Source organism: Podarcis liolepis, assembly GCF_965112155.1.
Source record: "Podarcis liolepis genome assembly, chromosome: 5".
NCBI classification, from domain to species: Eukaryota; Metazoa; Chordata; class Lepidosauria; order Squamata; family Lacertidae; genus Podarcis; species Podarcis liolepis.
The window spans coordinates 100,464,902-100,483,147 of NC_139556.1; the positions used below are offsets into that span (position 1 = coordinate 100,464,902).

The 18,246-nt window shown below is 47.1% G+C and overlaps 1 long non-coding RNA gene across 1 annotated transcript in view; it reads left to right on the forward strand.

Moving 5' to 3' along the window:
- The window catches only part of LOC310707565, a 143,064-nt gene that overhangs the window by 97,995 nt on the left and 26,823 nt on the right, over positions 1-18,246 (forward strand). The gene's annotated exons all lie outside the window — the stretch shown is intronic.

The window sequence follows — 18,246 nt, forward strand, 5'->3', positions numbered from 1 at the left end:
CTTAATTTCAATCCAACATCATTCAACATTCCTTAATTTTACAATATTTTTGTAAATAGTCCTTAATTTTTTTCCAGTCTTCTTCTGCCGACTCCTCTCCCCGGTCACGGATTCTGCCAGTCATTTCTGCCAGTTCCATACAGTCAATCAGCTTCATCTTCATGCTGGTCGCTTCCAGAACACTGTCCAACCATCTCGTCCTCTGTCGTCCCCTTCTCCTTGTGCCCTCCATCTTTCCCAACATCAGGGTCTTTTCCAGGGAGTCTTCTCTTCTCATGAGGTGGCCAAAGTCTTGGAGCCTCAGCTTTAGGATCTGTCCTTCCAGTGACCACTCAGGGCTGATTTCCTTCAGAATGGAGAGGTTTGATCTTCTTGCAGTCCATGGGACTCTCAAGAGTCTCCTCCAGCACCAGAATTCAAAAGCATCCATTCTTCGGCGATCAGCCTTCTTTATGGTCCAGCTCTCACTTCCATACATCACTGCTGGGAAAACCAGAGCTTTAACTATACGGACCTTTGTTGGCAAGGTGATGTCTCTGCTTTTTAAGATGCTGTCTAGGTTTGTCACAGAAGTTAGAGGGACCTAAGTGGCCGTGCCTTTCCTTCGCACTTGGCAGAGGTTTTATGCAGCGCAGTGAAGGGGCTCCGATCCTCTCGCCACTTAACGGTCATTTTCTAAGCCTTTCCCCTGAAACCTGAGCACAAGGCGCGCCATTCCTCTTTCGCTTTGCTGCACCTGACAAAGTGGCCCCAATATTTATTACATAAAATTTTATATACTGCTTGATGGTCAGGGGTGGGGAAAACATGTCAGAGCTGCTTACGAAAGATAATAAAATCATCAATAAAATCAGCTATTTGAAACATTCAAAGATAAGGTTAAACACCCACCAGCTTTCTACATATCTGGGTAGGTTCGCCGAAACATAAATATTATTATTATTAAAATTATTTATATCCCGCCCTCCTCCTGCAGAGCGCAGAAAATATGTTGCTGTGACAAAATAAATTTGTTAAGACTTTAAGGTGTCGCAAGACTTGTTTCTCCTTGTTTCTGCAACCACCTACATTATATAAGGGCATTTGGAAGCCAGCAGCTTTTATTACTTGCCAGTAACCAAAGGGCAAAGAACACAGATGAAGAAGTTATGGAGAAAGGTGGTTGCCAAGTCCTTCAAAGGCAAAAAAATAAAACCCCAACTCCACAGCCTTGTGTTATCCATCAAGTGACCACCCTTATTATTAGCTATAAAGTCCGAAAGCTTCCCTTTTACATCTTTGAGGAGTGACTTCTCTGTCTTGGGGAAGCAAGTGGTTCCTGTTAATTTGAACGTGTAAAATGGCACTCAGGGATATATACGGTACTTATTAATATAAATAAGTAGTCTTAAAATAATCAGGGACATATATATATGTAGTCTCAAAAGACTACCAGAAAGCATAGGTACTTAATTCTTTCCCAGCCATTTCTCTCTTTCCTCCTTGTAAGCAACTGCTTGGAACAAGCACTAGACTGAATAAAGCAGGTTTTTGCATGTCCACAGATTCTGACTCTCCAATCTTTGCCACAAAAAGGTTGCCGTCTTCCAAATCTTGGATATGTTTGCTTGCAGCTGTTATGAGTTAGCTAGCTAGTTATATAACATAACTGCATGGGCGTTTGGCACTTTACGAAGTGTAAGAGAACTGGCCGTTGCCCCGAGGAGCTTACAATTTTAAAATTCAACACAAGGGAGAGAGATGGAATCAGAGGGGAAACATGGGAATGCATATGCAGCACGTTATATTTATTTCACTTTACTTATGCTTGGCAACAGGGGGGTTCAGGGAGAAAGTGGTTCTAATGTCTTCTTCATGAAAGCTAGGTTTTGAGGAGAGATGCGAAGGAAGAAAGTTGGCTCACACAAGTTCTGTTTTAATTCACATTTGGTATATCCGAAATATAGTTGTTTAACACTGGGGCTGAAAGCCAAACTAGAAGTGAAGCACAGTATCTGCATTCACCATAAAGGTTCTTTAAAAATGCAAATACAGTAGTGCATTTTGGGTGGGCTGATAATTAGCAGAATTGCAGCAGGTGGAGCATGGGTAGGCAAACTAAGGGCCGGGGGCCGGATCCGCCCCAGTCGCCTTCTAAATCTGGGAATCAGTGTGTTTTTACATGAGTAGAATGTGTGCTTTTATTTAAAATGCATCTCTGGGTTATTTGTGGGGCATAGGAATTCGTTCATCCCCCCCCCAATATATAATCCGGCCCCCCACAAGGTCTGAGGGACAGTGGACCGGCCCCCTGCTGAAAAAGTTTGCTGACCCCTGAGGTGGAGAATATAAGAAGCTCCCTTATACAGAGAAAGACAATTGGTCCAGCTAGCTCAATATTGTCCACACTGACTGGCAGCAGCACTCCAGAATCTCAAATGGGACATTTCCAGCCTTACTTGATGTTGTTGAGCATTGAGCCTAGGAGCTTCTACACCAAAGCATAAACTCTACCACTGAGCCTTAAATTTAATATCCTGCTGAGGTCCTAAGGAGAAGTCCTTCCTTGATGCTAGTATTTGCAAATTAAATATTTCCACGGGAAGCAACTACCCATTTTCACACAAATGATTTTCCTTAGTAGGGGAGGAAAGGGTTACACTCTGCTTTCCCACCTGCAGTGATTACAGCAATTATCAACCTCATCCCCACACAGCTGGTGCTGTTTGCATTAAAAACAACATCACCTACCTTCATGTTAAATGCAAAAAAAAAATAAAAAAAAAATTATGTCACATGTGGCTTCGCCCTGAGCTTGAAAAAAAAAAAAAAACCCCAAACAGGAAGTGGGTGGGGAAAACCCATATAAATTATTAAATTAATTTATATGCTAAGTCTGCTTTTAGAAATCTGTAACAATCTTTTTTTAAAAAAAAAAAAAAACAGGCACATTTTGTCCAGCCCCCCCTAAAGATAAGTACATCTGTTTTTCAGTCATACTAATACTGGAAAAGGGCAACTGCAAGAGTACCAGCTTCTTTAGACCTCAGGGGGGGTTACCTGTGGGACTTTCCTGTGAACTTTCCCGTGAACAGCTGGATCATTACAATCTTTCCATCTCTTCCAGGAAAACAAGAGCTGATCGTTTCCAATTGCAAATGGAGATGCACTTTGAAAATATTGTAGGCCATTGATTTGCATGGAAGTTAGCCCGTGGAAAAACAGGGTAGGCAAGCTGAGAAACTTCCCAGGAGGCAAGACTCCCTATCAAGGTTATTAATAATTTTTATTAGCGGCTTCTTACCTCATGTATTAATTGAATGGAGAGGAGTTCCATAGCCATTTAGTTGTTAGGTTGAGAGGTGAGCTATGTACATAACTACGGCTGCTACATACTGTAAAGTGGGTTTCCTCTTGTAGAGGGAAATATTGATCCATGCAGATTGCTAATTAGAAAATAAAACAAATTCTAGAAAACTCTCCCTCTTCCCCAAACCAGATACCACAATTCACAGGAGCTGCAGAACCCTGACCCCATAAATCCTACCTGGATTGAGAAAACAATTGCCACAAGACTGTTGCTGAGTGATAAACATTGCATACATATATGTCTGAGAAAGCACACTGCTCATGCAGAGTGGAAAAAAGTTGCACTATCTTAACAGAGTGTTACAGCAGCTACGTCATGATCAACTCGTTCTCTTCTGTGTGGTTGTTCCATCTTTTTCTCAAACCACATAAACTCACTTAAGAAAAGAATGTAAGAGTAGCACAATGTCTTTAGTGTTAATCTTCTGTCTTTCAAGACACATGGTTTTGACAGGCGCTGCACTGAGTTGGTGAACCTATTGCCACTTTGGGATACCTTCACTACGACCTTTTCAATGACATGTTGTCCCAATGTTTATTATATTTGATTGATCTTTTAATTAGCAAGAAAACATGTCTAGGCTTTTCCGCTGCTGCTGTTTGAGCCACTTTTGCACTTCAGGTTTCTGAAAAAAAAAGAAGTAAAAAGTGTTTGGGTTGATTAAGCAGTAGCATTTTAACTTGCACAAGTGAAAATTAAAACTTTTTAAGATTAATTTTTTTTTAATGGATGCTTTGGTGAATTGTCCATTCTCTGCCTTCATGGCCATGCCACACCCACTAGTGGGACGCACCTCGTTTTTTGGGGGGGAAATGAATAAAAAAAAATTATTCCACCCCCCCTGGCTGCTGCCCCAAGCCTTGCGCTCACCTGCCCGAAGCACAGGGCACCCTCCGGAGGGCCCCCTGTGCTTCGGGCGACAGGCTGCTGCCCCAAGCCTCGCGCGCTAGGCGGGGACCTCCTGCCGGGCGCACAAGGCTTGCAGACACTCGCCCGAAGCACGGGGAGCCCTCTGGAGGGCTCCCCGTGCATCGGGCGACCGGCTGCCGCCCCAAGCCTCGCGCACCGGGCGGGACCTCCTGCCGGGCGTGCAAGGCTTGCGGACACTCGCGGGGGCTGCAGGCTGCTGCCCGCAAGCCTTGTGAGCCCGCGGGAACTCCCACCGGGCTTGCAAGGCTTGCGGATGGCCATGCCACACCCACTAGTGTGGACAAATCATAATGGGATGTGTTAAGTTGTGGGTGAACATATCAGAAGACACAGCGATTCTTCAAACAGCTCTTGTTTATTCACAGGCCAGAACAGAACTGAACAGCAAACAGCTCAGCCGGCCTACTTTTATAGGCAGCCAGCTGTTAACATTGTAGCAACAACAGCCCAGGGTTTCCCCCCTAAAGTAACTGACGTGGACCTGAGTAAAAACTATATAGACGATACTCCTGGTGGCCAGGGTGAGAACTTCAATACATAACACCCCTTCCCACCAAGATAAAGCATTAGTTACAATCATAATGGTTCCATTACATACAGCAATACCCTTATTGGTTTCAGTAAGGCACATAAGCATATTAATTGACCCTATTCACCATACAGCTTTACATGTGCCGTTTGTACAGTGAACATAATCATTTAAATATGCTGGGCACTTGGAAACCCTGCTGAATCGCCGAGGACCAGTACCAGAGTCCGGGTTGCCTTCCGATTCTGGCTTGGCGAGGAGACGGCGTTGCAGACGGATGTCGCGGACCCCACAGACGATTCAATCCATCAGGGCATCGTCTAAGTCTCGGAACTTGCAGTGCATTGCAGCCTATCGGAGGGTGGTGGTGTAGTTAATTGACTCCCCCTATGCCTGGTTCCAGTGGTAGAATGCATGGCGGGCAGCAATCTTGGACGGCTTTGGAGAGTAGTGGTTGCAGAGCTTCTCTTGAATTGTGTCCCACGGCGCTGCCTGGACTGCTAAAGGCGCAATCAGTGCTCTGGCCGTCGCGAACATTTCGGGGCCACAAAGGCTGAGGAAGAGGCCCCACTTCTGCTCTACAGACCCTCTTGTCAGCTCATTTGCTTGGAGGTAGCAGTCGAACTGAGCGAGGTAGGAGTCCCATGATTCAGAGGCTGGGGCAAACAGCGGTAGAGGCACGAGTGAAGCCATGGGCGATGGATGGAACACAGTGCTCTAGCCAGAACGGTCAGCTCTGAATTGGTTCTGCTCCGTGATTTTGCTCAGTGTTTCAGCTCCATGATTCAGCTCAGCTCAGAGGGTGGCCGCGTCTGGCTGTGCTCTGATGTCCATCGATCCCACCTTCATCGCCAGTGTTAAGTTGTGGGTGAACATATCTGATGACACAGCGATTCTTCAAACAGCTCTTGTTTATTCACAGGCCAGGACAGAACTGAACAGCAAACAGCTCAGCCGGCCTGCTTTTATAGACAGCCGGCTGTTAACATTGTAGCAACAACAGTCCAGGGTTTCCCGCCCAAAGTAACTGACGTGGACCTGAGTGAAAACTATATAGACGATACTCCTGGTGGCCAGGGTGAGAACTTCAATACATAACAGGATGTACCGTATTTTTCGTCCTATAGGGCGCACCGGCCCATAGGACGCACCTCGTTTTTTGGGGGGGAAATGAATAAAAAAAATTATTCCCCCCCCCATGGCTGCTGCCCCAAGCCTTGCGCTCACCTGCCCGAAGCACAGGGCACCCTCCGGAGGGCTCCCCGTGCTTCGGGCGACAGGCTGCCGCCCCAAGCCTCGCGCACCGGGCGGGACCTCCTGCCGGGCGCGCAAGGCTTGCGGACACTCGTGGGGGCCGCAGGCTGCTGCCCGCAAGCCTTGTGAGCCCGCGGGAACTCCCACCGGGCTTGCAAGGCTTGCGGATAGCTTCCTGAAGCCTGGAGAGCGAGAGGGGTCGGTGCGCACCGATGCCTCTCGCTCTCCAGGCTTCAGCGAAAGCCCTCATTCGCCCCATAGGACGCACACACATTTCCCCTTCATTTTTGGAGGGGAAAAAGTGCGTCCTATGGGGCGAAAAATACGGTACACACCAAAAATGGTCTATCCCCCTGTAATGTCAACAGCAATTCCTCTTGTGGCATACAGTGGAAGAGCAATCATTGGGAAGTTGTGGGATCTGGACTAGATGGGCCCCTTTCGGGGTTCTTCATATACTCTTAAGAGCTGCCCATCTGGAAGTTCCCTACAATCCAGGATTCTAACATGGAAGGTTGAGAAGCCTTTCTCCCCGCATGATTGGAGAATTCAACACAAATAAGCAAAAATAAACAGCAAATGACCCTAGATCTAAAAACATTTCCAATGTAGATTTCATGTAAGAGGTTATTAAACTATATTGCTACATTAAGGGTGAATTCATTGACTACTATTTCTGCTGCTGCAGCCCCAGAGCCATATGTGGGGGTACACTACTGGGGTGTATCTTAGCAGCCTATTTTGATAATAAAAAAATATGGATCCATAGATCAATCTCTCACACCTCATTCCTCATTCTTAATGTCTTTGCTTGTCTGGTTTTCTAGAAAGCTTTCATTTTTCTGTAGCTAGATGGAAACATCTGGATATTTGCTGTACCCACTTGGACATCATTTGTTTATTTTTTTAAATACAGACCCATGAGTATAAGGGCCAAAGCCGGGCAGAAATCGGCGGGGGGATGATTTGAAACACAAAATTAACTACTGGTTTACAGTATTCTAGAAACACGTGCAACATAACTCCTTTCCCCAACCTGAGTTTTTATTAAACAGGTGTCAGATGGAATGTTATCCATTCCTTTTCCCCCCTTTCCCAAGTCAAAACATGGACAGTGCTACAAATGTCACTGGCATCTTAAAAGCCCACAGATTTAACTCCCATGGAGGGGCCAGCGCCACAAGCGTGCATGGTTGGGCATCTGCTGAAACCCACACACTGGCAGACACGGGGCACAGCTGATAGTGGCCCAGCTTCTGATTCTCATTTGCACTTTCCCTCTAGCCCAGGGAGGGTGGGTGAGTGTTATGTACTGAGTTGAATAGGATCCAAAATGCAGCAGTCTGATTGGTCCCAGAACAATAGGATTCAGAATGCAGCAGTCTGATTGGTCCACAGGAGCCACCCAATCCAGCTCCAGGTGGAAGTGAATCTGCAACCTGATTGGCCTACAGGTGAATTCCGGAATTAGCCAATCACGTGGGGCCCATTGTGTAAATAATGTATATAAAGCAGACATTCTGGGGGGAACTCCATTCCTCCTCACCACTATGAGCTGAATAAAGAGCATGAAATCCACTCTCGACTCTGAGTATATTTCAGAGAGCAAACAGTAGGGGTGTTGAGGAAGAGTCACCATAGCCTGCTCATTTGCTTGCCAACTTGCAAACGGGGAGGGGGAAGAAGAGAAAACAAGAAGAGCCTGCCAGATCAGGCCAGCGACCCATCTAGTCTAGCATCCTGTTCTGGATCCAAATGCCAGTGGGAAACCCATAAGCGGAAGCTGAGTACAAGAGCAGGCCTCCCTCCTGCAGTTTATGGCAACTGGTGCACAACAGCACAGTAGCAATAGGAAAAATAGCAGCAGCTGGTTGCAATGAGGGAGGAGGGCCTACTGAAGGTATTCTTAGGCTTGTTGCTTAGTCATTTAGTTGTGTCTGACTCTTTGTGATCCCCTGGACCAGAGCACGCCAGGCACTCCTGTCTTCCACTGCCTCCCGCAGTTTGGTCAAAGTCGTGCTGGTAGCTTCGAGAACACTGTCCCACCAACTCGTCCTCTGTCGTCTCCTTCTCCTTGTGCCCTCCATCTTTCCCAACTTCAAGGTCTTTTCCAGGGAGCCTTCTCTTCTCATGAGGTGGCCAAAGTCTTGGAGCCTCAGCTTCAGGATCTGTCCTTCCAGTGAGCACTCAGGGCTGATTTCCCTAAGAATGGAGAGGTTTGATCTTCTTGCAGTCCATGGGACTCTCAAGAGTCTCCTCCAGCACCAGAATTCAAAAGCATCCATTCTTTGGCGATCAGCCTTCTTTATGGTCCAGCTCTCACTTCCATACATCTTAGGCTTAAGTTCAGTATTTTCTTGACCGACAATGGCTCTAGAGGGTTTCAGGCAAAGGGTCGTGTTCAGTCCTACCTGGATGGACCAAGGATTGAACCCTAGGATCTTCTGCATGCAAAGCCCCATGGATATCACTGAGGTGCAGTCCTCCCCCCATCCCTCGCCATGGGCAGCAGCTCATAGCAGAATCGGCCTGTTCATGCAACGCGAGCATGAATTTGTGAAATGAAACTCCCTGCTGATAGCAACAATCAAGTCAGCAGAAACAGAGAGGAAGTTTTGTGTGGTTTTTCATGCTGGAATGACAAAAGACTATTGCTGAGGGAGCGATGGAAGCCACTTCCCCCTTCCAAGGCATTAAGCCTCCAAGATCCATCATTGCCAGCTTCATAAATTGTACAGATGTGAGCTCTGTAAAGCATAGACCTCCCACCTTTTTTTGTGTGGAAACCACCTAGCATGTGACCACAAAGAAACAGTAAACAGCAGTTATAGCATTAAACTGAGACTAGCAGAAATCCCCACTTTAATTGTACCAATTTTCACGGTGGTACTTTGCTTCTCTTTGTAGCTTTTCTTTAAAATTCTCTCTTCTTGTGTGTCTGAAATTCCGCGTAACTCTGGGGCCTAGAGTCTGGGCTGTTAAGTATGTTAACAACATCTTTTATTTTATTATATTAGCTTGTCAGCATCCCTGGAAATATTCACACTGAAGGATAGCTTATCATTAATGCATATATAGTTAACCAATAAGTATTTTCTCTGCCCATTTGGAGCTTTCACCTTGAGTATGGTTATCAAGTCAAATATCAAATACCACGAGTACAGTGGTACCTCGGGTTAAGTACTTAATTTGTTCCGGAGGTCCGTTCTGAACCTGAAACTGTTCTTAACCTGAAGCACCACTTTAGCTAATGGGGCCTCCCGCTGCGCCTGCGCCGCTGGAGCACAATTTCTGTTCTCATCCTGAAGCAAAGTTCTTAACCCGAGGTATTATTTCTGGGTTAGCGGAGTCTGTAACCTGAAGCGTATGTAACCCAAGGTACCACTGTACTTCCAAGAGCTCTGCTGGTTACCATTACTGTATGTTTTTGCGCTGATGTCAAGGGTTGGTTCTTGCCTTTAAATTTTGGTTCAGGGATACCTTAGGGCAGTGGTTTTCAACCCGTGTGCCGCGGACAACCCTGGCCTCTGTCCCTTGTCCCTTCCTTTTTCTGATGCCCTTGTGCATCTCTGCCTCCCAAAGGCTTGCACAGCTGTTTATTACAGCAGCCCTGGCTATAAGCTCCACAGGCAAATGGTGCCTCTGGGAGGTACCTCTTCTTGGTGCACGGGGGGGGGGGCAGTTCAGAGACCAGGGATGGCAGCAGGAGCTGCCCGGAGGACTCCCAAGGAGAAGAGACAGGAGAGGAGGCTGAGGGAAACCCAGCCATATTGTGTTGTTATTGTTTAGTCATTTAGTCGTGTCCGCCTCTTCGTGACCCCCTGGACCAGAGGATGCCAGGCACTCCTGTCTTCCACTGCCTCCCGCAGTTTGGTCAAACTCATGCTGGTAGCTTCGAGAACACTGCCCCACCATCTCATCCTCTGTCGTCCCCTTCTCCTTGTGCCCTCCATCTTTCCCAACATCAGGGTCTTTTCCAGGGAGTCTTCTCTTCTCATGAGATGGCCAAAGTCTTGGAGCCTCAGCTTCAGGATCTGTCCTTCCAGTGAGCACTCAGGGCTGATTTCCTTCAGAATGGAGAGGTTTGATCTTCTTGCAGTCCATGGGACTCTCAAGAGTCTCCTCCAGCACCAGAATTCAAAAGCACCAGCCATATTGGTGGGGTATAAATATATTATTATTATCCACAAGGGAAGGTGTTCAAAAAAGCGTGAGAGCCTGCCAGCTCTGCAGGCAAGGGGTGACATAACTGGGCTCCTGAGCCCCACAGGAGAGCCACAGAAATAATGTAGTTGGTTAGGGGAGCTGTGGACTCAAAAGAGGTTGAAAACCTCTGCCTTAGGGAGTACCACCAACTCCCATATGTACCTCACCAACCCCCAATGAATCTCTGCTGCATGTACCACCTACTTCAGGGTTAGATTACCTTTCAAAATTGTCATTCTTTTTTGCCAGCCTGAGGTTCCCCAGATTACCGGTAATTCATCACCCCTTGAGATTCACCAGATTTGAGGGCTTGACCTCACGCAGGGGTTGGCAGCATGGTGTCCTCCAGATGTTCTGGACCTGCAACTTCCCTCTGCCCCAGCCAGCGTTACATGGTCTATGGTCATGGAAGCTGGGAGTTGTATTCCAATATCATCTGGAGGAGGGTCTTCTTCTTCTTCTTTGGCGATGCCTCGTAGCCGAGTAAGATTGTCTTCCATAAACACAGTTTTAACAATGAGTCCGTAAGTTACTGTGGAGGCAAATTATGGATCCACACGTCCTTCCACAGTGGGGACATTGGTTTCCGGGCGGGAAGGGTACTGTGTTGCCTGCCCCACTGTAAGGCTTTCTAATGCAGAATGTGGTTTATGCTCTTCTCCCTCCCTTTGATATGATTTTGATTGGTTTCCCATGGGTGCTTTAATTAATTAATTAATTAATTAATTAATTAATTAATTGCTTCAAATATTCTCTCTAGCAGATTATAACCACTCAGATACAGTACAGTGAAATATTTGAGATAAATATTTAAAATCAAGGGACGTGGGTGGCGCTGTGGGTAAAACCTCAGTGCCTAGGGCTTGCCGATCGCATGGTCGGTGGTTCGAATCCCCGCGGCGGGGTGAGCTCCCGTCTTTCGGTCCCAGCTCCTGCCCACCTAGCAGTTCGAAAGCACCCCTAAGTGCAAGTAGATAAGTAGGTACCGCTTTATAGCGGGTAGGTAAACGGCATTTCCGTGTGCTGCGCTGGTGCTGGCTCGTCAGAGCAGCTTCATCACGCTGGCCACATGACCCGGAAGTGTCTCCGGACAGCGCTGGCCCCCGGCCTCTTAAGTGAGATGGGCGCACAACCCTAGAGTCGGACATGACTGGCCCATACGGGCAGGGGTACCTTTACCTTTATTTAAAATCACAAGCATGAACTTTAAATGTTTTAGAACTAACTGTTCTGTGAACAGCATTGGAGTGGATCAGTGAGGACCTGGCAGTCTATGTAGGGTCAGGAGGAAAAGAGACAAATCAGTGGATTAGTTTATCAGCTCAGTGGGGCAGGGTAGGAGAATTTACCCTCTGATAATGAACACAGTTTGCCAGTGGCTACAAGTTTAGGAGGCTTTAAAAGGAGATTAGGCAAACTCATGAAGGATGCACTATCAATGGCTATCAATCATGATTACAGGGAACTATTTGCTGGGGAGCTGATAGGTTTCTCAGAGGCCTATGTGGGAAGCAGACTGTGCTAGCTTCACTATGTGTGAAAAAGCATTAAAGAATCCCACCTGCTCCACACCTACAATACATTTCTGGCACATTTCTCTCCTCGCCCCCAGGAATCCTGCAAGATGTAGTTTGTTAAGGGTGCTGCGTGCTGGGAATTGTAGCTCCGTAAAGGATAATCTACAGTTGCCAGAATTCTTCAGGGGCGGGGGAGGAATGGGATTTAAAATGTTATTTAAATCTGCGGTGGTTATGTAGTAGTTCAGCCCAGAACTCTTATCACATTTACCAATTCATTATGCATAACATGTGGATTGTAAAAGTAGAAACTAGCAGTAATCCACTCATCTAACCAAGCACTTGCCTAAAGTTGTTTTACTACTTTGAAAACCAGGCTAAGGTTTGGCACCTGTTGAAGACATTCTTATTCTTATGTAGACAAATCTGCCTAGATGTTTAGAAAGTTTGTGGGCATTTAAATTTTTTTAGTCTATTTTATTGCAGTTCTATCCTTCTGTATGTTTATTATGGTGTAAATTTTGTAGTGATAATTTTGTTTTATCTTTTTTGTAAACGGCTTTGAGGTTTTTTCTACAATCAAGCAGTATATACTTTTAATGAAATAATGACAATAACAATAATAAATAGAAGATGGGGCTACAGGGGACCTTGTTTAGGATATTCTCTGACTGTGCTTTACCTTGCAGCCCACCCCAACCTGGTACCCTCCAACTGTTTTAGATCACAGAATAAGAGTAAGAATTGAAGTTCAGAATAACTGTAGATCACCAGGTTAAGGGAGGCTGTCCTATAAAAACAATTGGCTCCGGAAAAATTAGAATAACCTACTTTGTGAATTTTCTTACATAAAATGTGACCTGAAATAATCTTTCATAACACAGAGACTGTGCGGTTCAAATTATAAGGGTTTGGGTTTTAAAAAATAATATTTGATCATGTATATGTTCAATGCCTACTTCCAAGAAAAATCATCTGAATCTTTGGTGCACGGCTTAAATGCTTCCCCAGCACCAGTTCTAGAGAGGCTTGCAAAAGGGGGGATCTGGAAAGTTTAGCATAACACATGATTGTAAAGAGGATTAGTTTTGTAACAGAAGAATAAATGTTCCCGAGGTTCAGATTCCTACTTCACCAAAGGAGAAATTAATTTGATCTGAGTCTTGGCATACACGCCTTGTGTCTAATTTCCTGAGGCTTTGCCTGCGTTGGTGGCACTGGAGGTTCTGCCTGCCCAGTGACTGCATTGGCACAATATTATTGCATTTAAAAGGTGTATTAGTGTGAAATTTAACAGAATGGCAGAGTTGCAAGGAAGTCACACAGGAGACCTAGTCAGCAAGGGCAAGCAAGACCCCTTTCAGCTATGGCCTATGGTGAATATAAACAGCGGCATCTGAGATGCACAAAGAATGTTCATATGATCTCACCAGAGGGAATTGGCTCCCATGCCATTAACAGTATTGGTGAAGAAGGCGTCTACCATCTCTGGAATGAGTACAGGGTAGCTCTCATGCATTTGGATGGATCTATGGTTCAGACATCACCTTGCTAACAAAGGTCCGTATAGTTAAAGCTATGGTTTTCCCAGTAGTGATGTATGGAAGTGAGAGCTGGACCATAAAGAAGGCTGATCACCGAAGAATGGATGCTTTTGAATTCTGGTGCTGGAGGAGACTCTTGAGAGTCCCATGGACTGCAAGAAGATCAAACCTCTCCATTCTGAAGGAAATCAGCCCTGAGTGCTCACTGGAAGGACAGATTGTGAAGCTGCGGCTCCAATACTTTGGCCACCTCATGAGAAGAGAAGACTCCCTGGAAAAGACCCTAATGTTGGGAAAGATGGAGGGCTCAAGGAGAAGGGGATGACAGAGGACGAGATGGTGGGACAGTGTTCTCGAAGCTACCAGCATGAGTTTGACCAAACTGCGGGAGGCAGTGGAAGACAGGAGGGCCTGGCGTGCTCTGGTCCAGGGGGTCACGAAGAGGCAGACACGACTAAACAACAACAACAACATGGTTCAGACATCCCCCCTGTGGGCCATGGCAGAGACAAATGTGACATCAAAGATCGTCTAACCTGAAAATCAGATATGGCCTAAGGCAGGGGTCAGCAACCAAAGACCCATGGGCTGCAAGCGGCCTGCGGAGGCCTTTTGACCGGCCCCCAAGCCGCCCCCGAACCAAGCTGCCCGCTTGCGTGCTGCGCTAAACCGGTGCAGCGTGGCCCGGGGACTTGCTTCTGTGGTGCTGAAAATCTCATCTGCGCATGTGTAGACATTGAAAATCGCAGGCATGTGTGCGTGATCTGGCCCATGGAGGGCTCTCCGCTGGACTGATCTGGCCCAGGCAAGATAAACCTTGCTGACCCCTGGCCTAAGTGCTAGAATGGCAGGCAAGCATTAATTGTTGCATGCATGGATAAAAGAAGCTGTGCCTGACGAATTTCTGCCTGACATACAACTATTAGAGGAAGCCCTGTTAGGGAAAGAAGAATGTGGAAACCTTTGGGCTTAGAAGTTCAGAAGCAGTGCTTCTGGTGAAAGCTCTATGGCTCTGGAGCTGTTATGTGAGGTTTTTCCTTACTGTGGCTGCCCTAGATTTGTTTAAACAACTCATATACTGCTTAACTATGATAGTCACTAAGTGTCCTACAAAGAAGCAGTACAAAAAAAATAAAAATCAGTTAAAACTATCAAATCAGGCTTCAATTAAAATGCCTGCTGGAATGAAAGAAAAACTCCAGTAGGGTGTGGGCTTGTCCGATCTCAGCTGGAAGTGATCTGCATAAAATTTAATTCAATGAAAAGGGAAATGAGCAAAGAGTGAAGGAGCACTTTTCTGTGCCATATCACTAACAGTCTTTTTTGCAAGCTGTGCTTTTCTTCTGCATTCCTGAGATGAGCCCCAAGGCTAGAACTTATCATGCCTCACCAAGGACATCTTGAGTCCTTTAACACTCTGGCCTTCTCTAAAGTACCCTTGGCTAAGAGGAGATACTGACTTATCCGGACATTAGTCATCATGACAGCGAAAATGATAACGAGGCAACAAAGATAAATGGATGTGCAGCTGGTCAAATTCTGGAGCTTCATTCATGAAAGCAAAGCCAAACAGCCCAAAACAGTTCTGTAGGAGTTTTTCCTGAGGTGGGGACTTAGCCCAAGAGCCACATCCATGATTCTATGATATAGAGCAGTGGCTACAAGCTCCCCAGGTGAATGGCGCCTCTAGCGCTGGCCAGGGGGTGCTGGTTGCCAGGAGCTGAGGCTGCCTCAGGGTAGGCAAGCAAGCAGGCAAGGGAGTTGAGCCAGGCAGTCCACCAGCCCTTGCTCTTGGGAATGGACAGTCAAGTCCCAGGCCCCTGTGGGGCAGTGTGAGGAATCACCTCTTTGGGGTGGGGGTGGGCAGCTCAGAGACCAGGGACGGCAGCAGCGGCTGCCCAGAGGACTCCCAAGGAGAGGTGAGGAGGCTGAGGGAGGGTGTTTGAAAAAGGGTGAGAGGCTGCCAGCTCTGCAGGCAAGGGGTGACCTCACTGGGCTCCTGAGCCAAACAGGGGTGCTTCAGAAAGAAGGTAGTTGGTCAAGGGAGCCGTGGACTCAAAAAGGTTGAAAACCCCTGATATGGACCACATACTGGGTGGTAAAGGTAAAGGGACCCCTGACCATTAGGTCCAGTCGTGGCCAACTCTGGGGTTGTGGCGCTCATCTCGCTTTATTGGCCGAGGGAGCCAGCATACAGCTTCCGGGTCATGTGGCCAGCATGATTAAGCCGCTTCTGGCGAACCAGAGCAGCGCACGGAAACGCCATTTACCTTCCCGCCGGAGCGGTATCTATTTACCTACTTGCCCTTTGATGTGCTTTCGAACTGCTAGGTTGGCAGGAGCAGGGACCGAGCAATGGGAGCTCACCCCATCACAGGGATTCGAACCACTGACCTTCTGATCAGCAAGTCCTAGGCTCTGTGGTTTAACCCACAGCGCCACCTGTGTTAGTGGGAGGGAAAAGTGAATATGGCCAGAGGCAAAAAATCCAGATACAGATGTACAGAAGGCTACATTCCAGACAAGTAATGTCTGAAAATAAAAAATGGGTGCATGGAATCCGGGTTGTTAGTCTCTATACGCACACACGCATCTCTCCCCATTTCTTAACCAGGCAAACGAGAAGAATTACATTGCCGTTCAAGTAGACATTGCAGGCAGGCTAAAGCACTCAAGGATGATGTTAAGCATGGGCTTTGAGGATGTGGCTGAGGGAAGTTCTGAGGACTGGAGGACCCTTTGGGACTTCCGGACCCAAGGATCCCCACCCTTGAACTAGGTTCTCACAAGGGGTGCTTGCTGGGCGTCTGGGGCTTTCCCATTGTCCCACATGAACTGAGAGTGTGCCCTAAAGCACACCCAAAAACATACCCTGCTGGCTGCTATAGGAAATGGTAAGGAAAGCCATCTAACAATACCTTGTCTTCTTCTGATAAAATCCAGACTAGAACACCATTTGAAAGCCATTGAAGGCTTGTGGCCATGAGGGTCTGTTCCTTCCAATATGATGGAATGCTTTTCATTCTTTTAAATCCAAGCAGGTCACAATGTCCTGCCCAACCGGTTTTCTGCACCTGCTCACCCACTGGAATCAAAACGATCAGATAACTTGCACTGTCATAGCTTTCCTGCTTTAACAGTCCATGGTCCACAGCCATGGACTCAAGGGGTGGAGTACCGACTATGGTCAGGGGAAGCATACATTTTAGGACCAGCCTAGGTAGCCAGATTTAAGGCCAGGAGCTTTGCTTGGTGTGCAGAAAATTTGGGGCCCAAACTAATAAGACACAAAGTTACATAAAATGTATGCATGTATACATGCAGATTTAGAATTTAAATGTCATTGCTGGTTTACAGTGACTGGCAGTTGCTTTCTAGAGTTTCAGGCAGGGGTCCCTCCTAGCCCCTACCTGGGTGGCGCTGTGGGTTAAACCACAGAGCCTAGGGCTTGCTGATCAGAAGGTCGGCGGTTTGAATCCCCGTGACGAGATGAGCTCCTGTTGCTGGGTCCCTGCTCCTGCCAACCTAGCAGTTCGAAAGCACGTCAAAGTGCAAGTAGATAAATAGGTACTGTTCCAGCGGGAAGGTAAACGGCGTTTCCGTGCGCTGCTCTGGTTTGCCAGAAGCGGCTTAGTCTTGCTGGCCACATGACCCGGAAGCTGTACGTCGGCTCCCTTGGCCAGTAAAGCGAGATGAGCGCCGCAACCCCAGAGTCGGCCACGCCTGGACCTAATGGTCAGGGGTCCCTTTACCTTTACCTTTCTGCATGCAAAGCAGATTCTCTGTCAATGAGCCACAAAACAGCACAGCCTGGGTTAGACTGGAGGGAGATGAGCAATAGACCAGTTGTTTCTGCCCATGGCTGGTGTGGCATTTGCCCTCCTAGGTGACATCATGCTGGGTCATAAGGAAAGGGTTAAATGAGTGTGAAGTGATTGGCAAGTGGGAACCCAAGGGGAGGAGTTAGAGGTAGAGTTAGTGTTGTTAAGGAGTCAGCCGGGTGTTAGAGAAGAGAGAGGGAGGATAGGTCTGTGGGTTGGGATAGTTTGATGTGAGAGAGTGAGAGAATCTGTTAAGAGGAGTCAGATAGACAGTTGGGATAATTATTTAGAAGTTATTTGGAAGGTATAGGGACGCAGGTGGCGCTGTGGGTTAAACCACAGAGCCTAGGACTTGCCAATCAGAAGGTCGGTGGTTCAAATCCCCATGACGGGGTGAGCTCCCGTTGTTCGGTCCCTGCTCCTGCCAACCTTGTTTATTTAGATTAATGTTAACAACTGTCTGGACTCTGTGTGTCCCCCCGAGAGAAACGGGTTGGTGGCAGCAGGGAAGTAATCACAGTGGTGGCACAGGGATCACTAGACCGTCAAACGTCCGGGGACCCTGTGTGGCAAGCTGAACACCAGCCTCTGCAGCTGGGTAACTTGGTGGCTCAAGAAATTGATGCATGCACTCACTCCCTTGAGCTCAGAGTGGATTTGGGGTTTTGCTAGTTGAGAGAACAACGGTGTTTCCAGAGTCCGAATATACTGTGCTAAGAACTGGTTGGCAGGGAGAGGCACATTCTACCTCACTCACAGTTGGAAGCTAACATGATAGAAGTTTATGAAATCGGGCATGACATGGGGACAGTGGAGAGGGAATAATTTTTGTCCCTCTCGTAAGACTGGAACAGTTGGACATTCTATAAAGCTGAATGTTGGAAGTGCCAGGAAAGTCCTTCTTCACACAGTACATTGTTAAACGATGGAACTTGCTCCCACAGGAGGCAGTACAGTGGTACCTCGGGTTAAGAACAATTCGTTCTGGAGGTCCATTCTTAACCTGAAACTGTTCTTAATCTGAAGCACCACTTTAGCTAATGGGGCCTCCCACTGCCGCTGCACCACCGGAGCACGATTTCTGTTCTCATCCTGA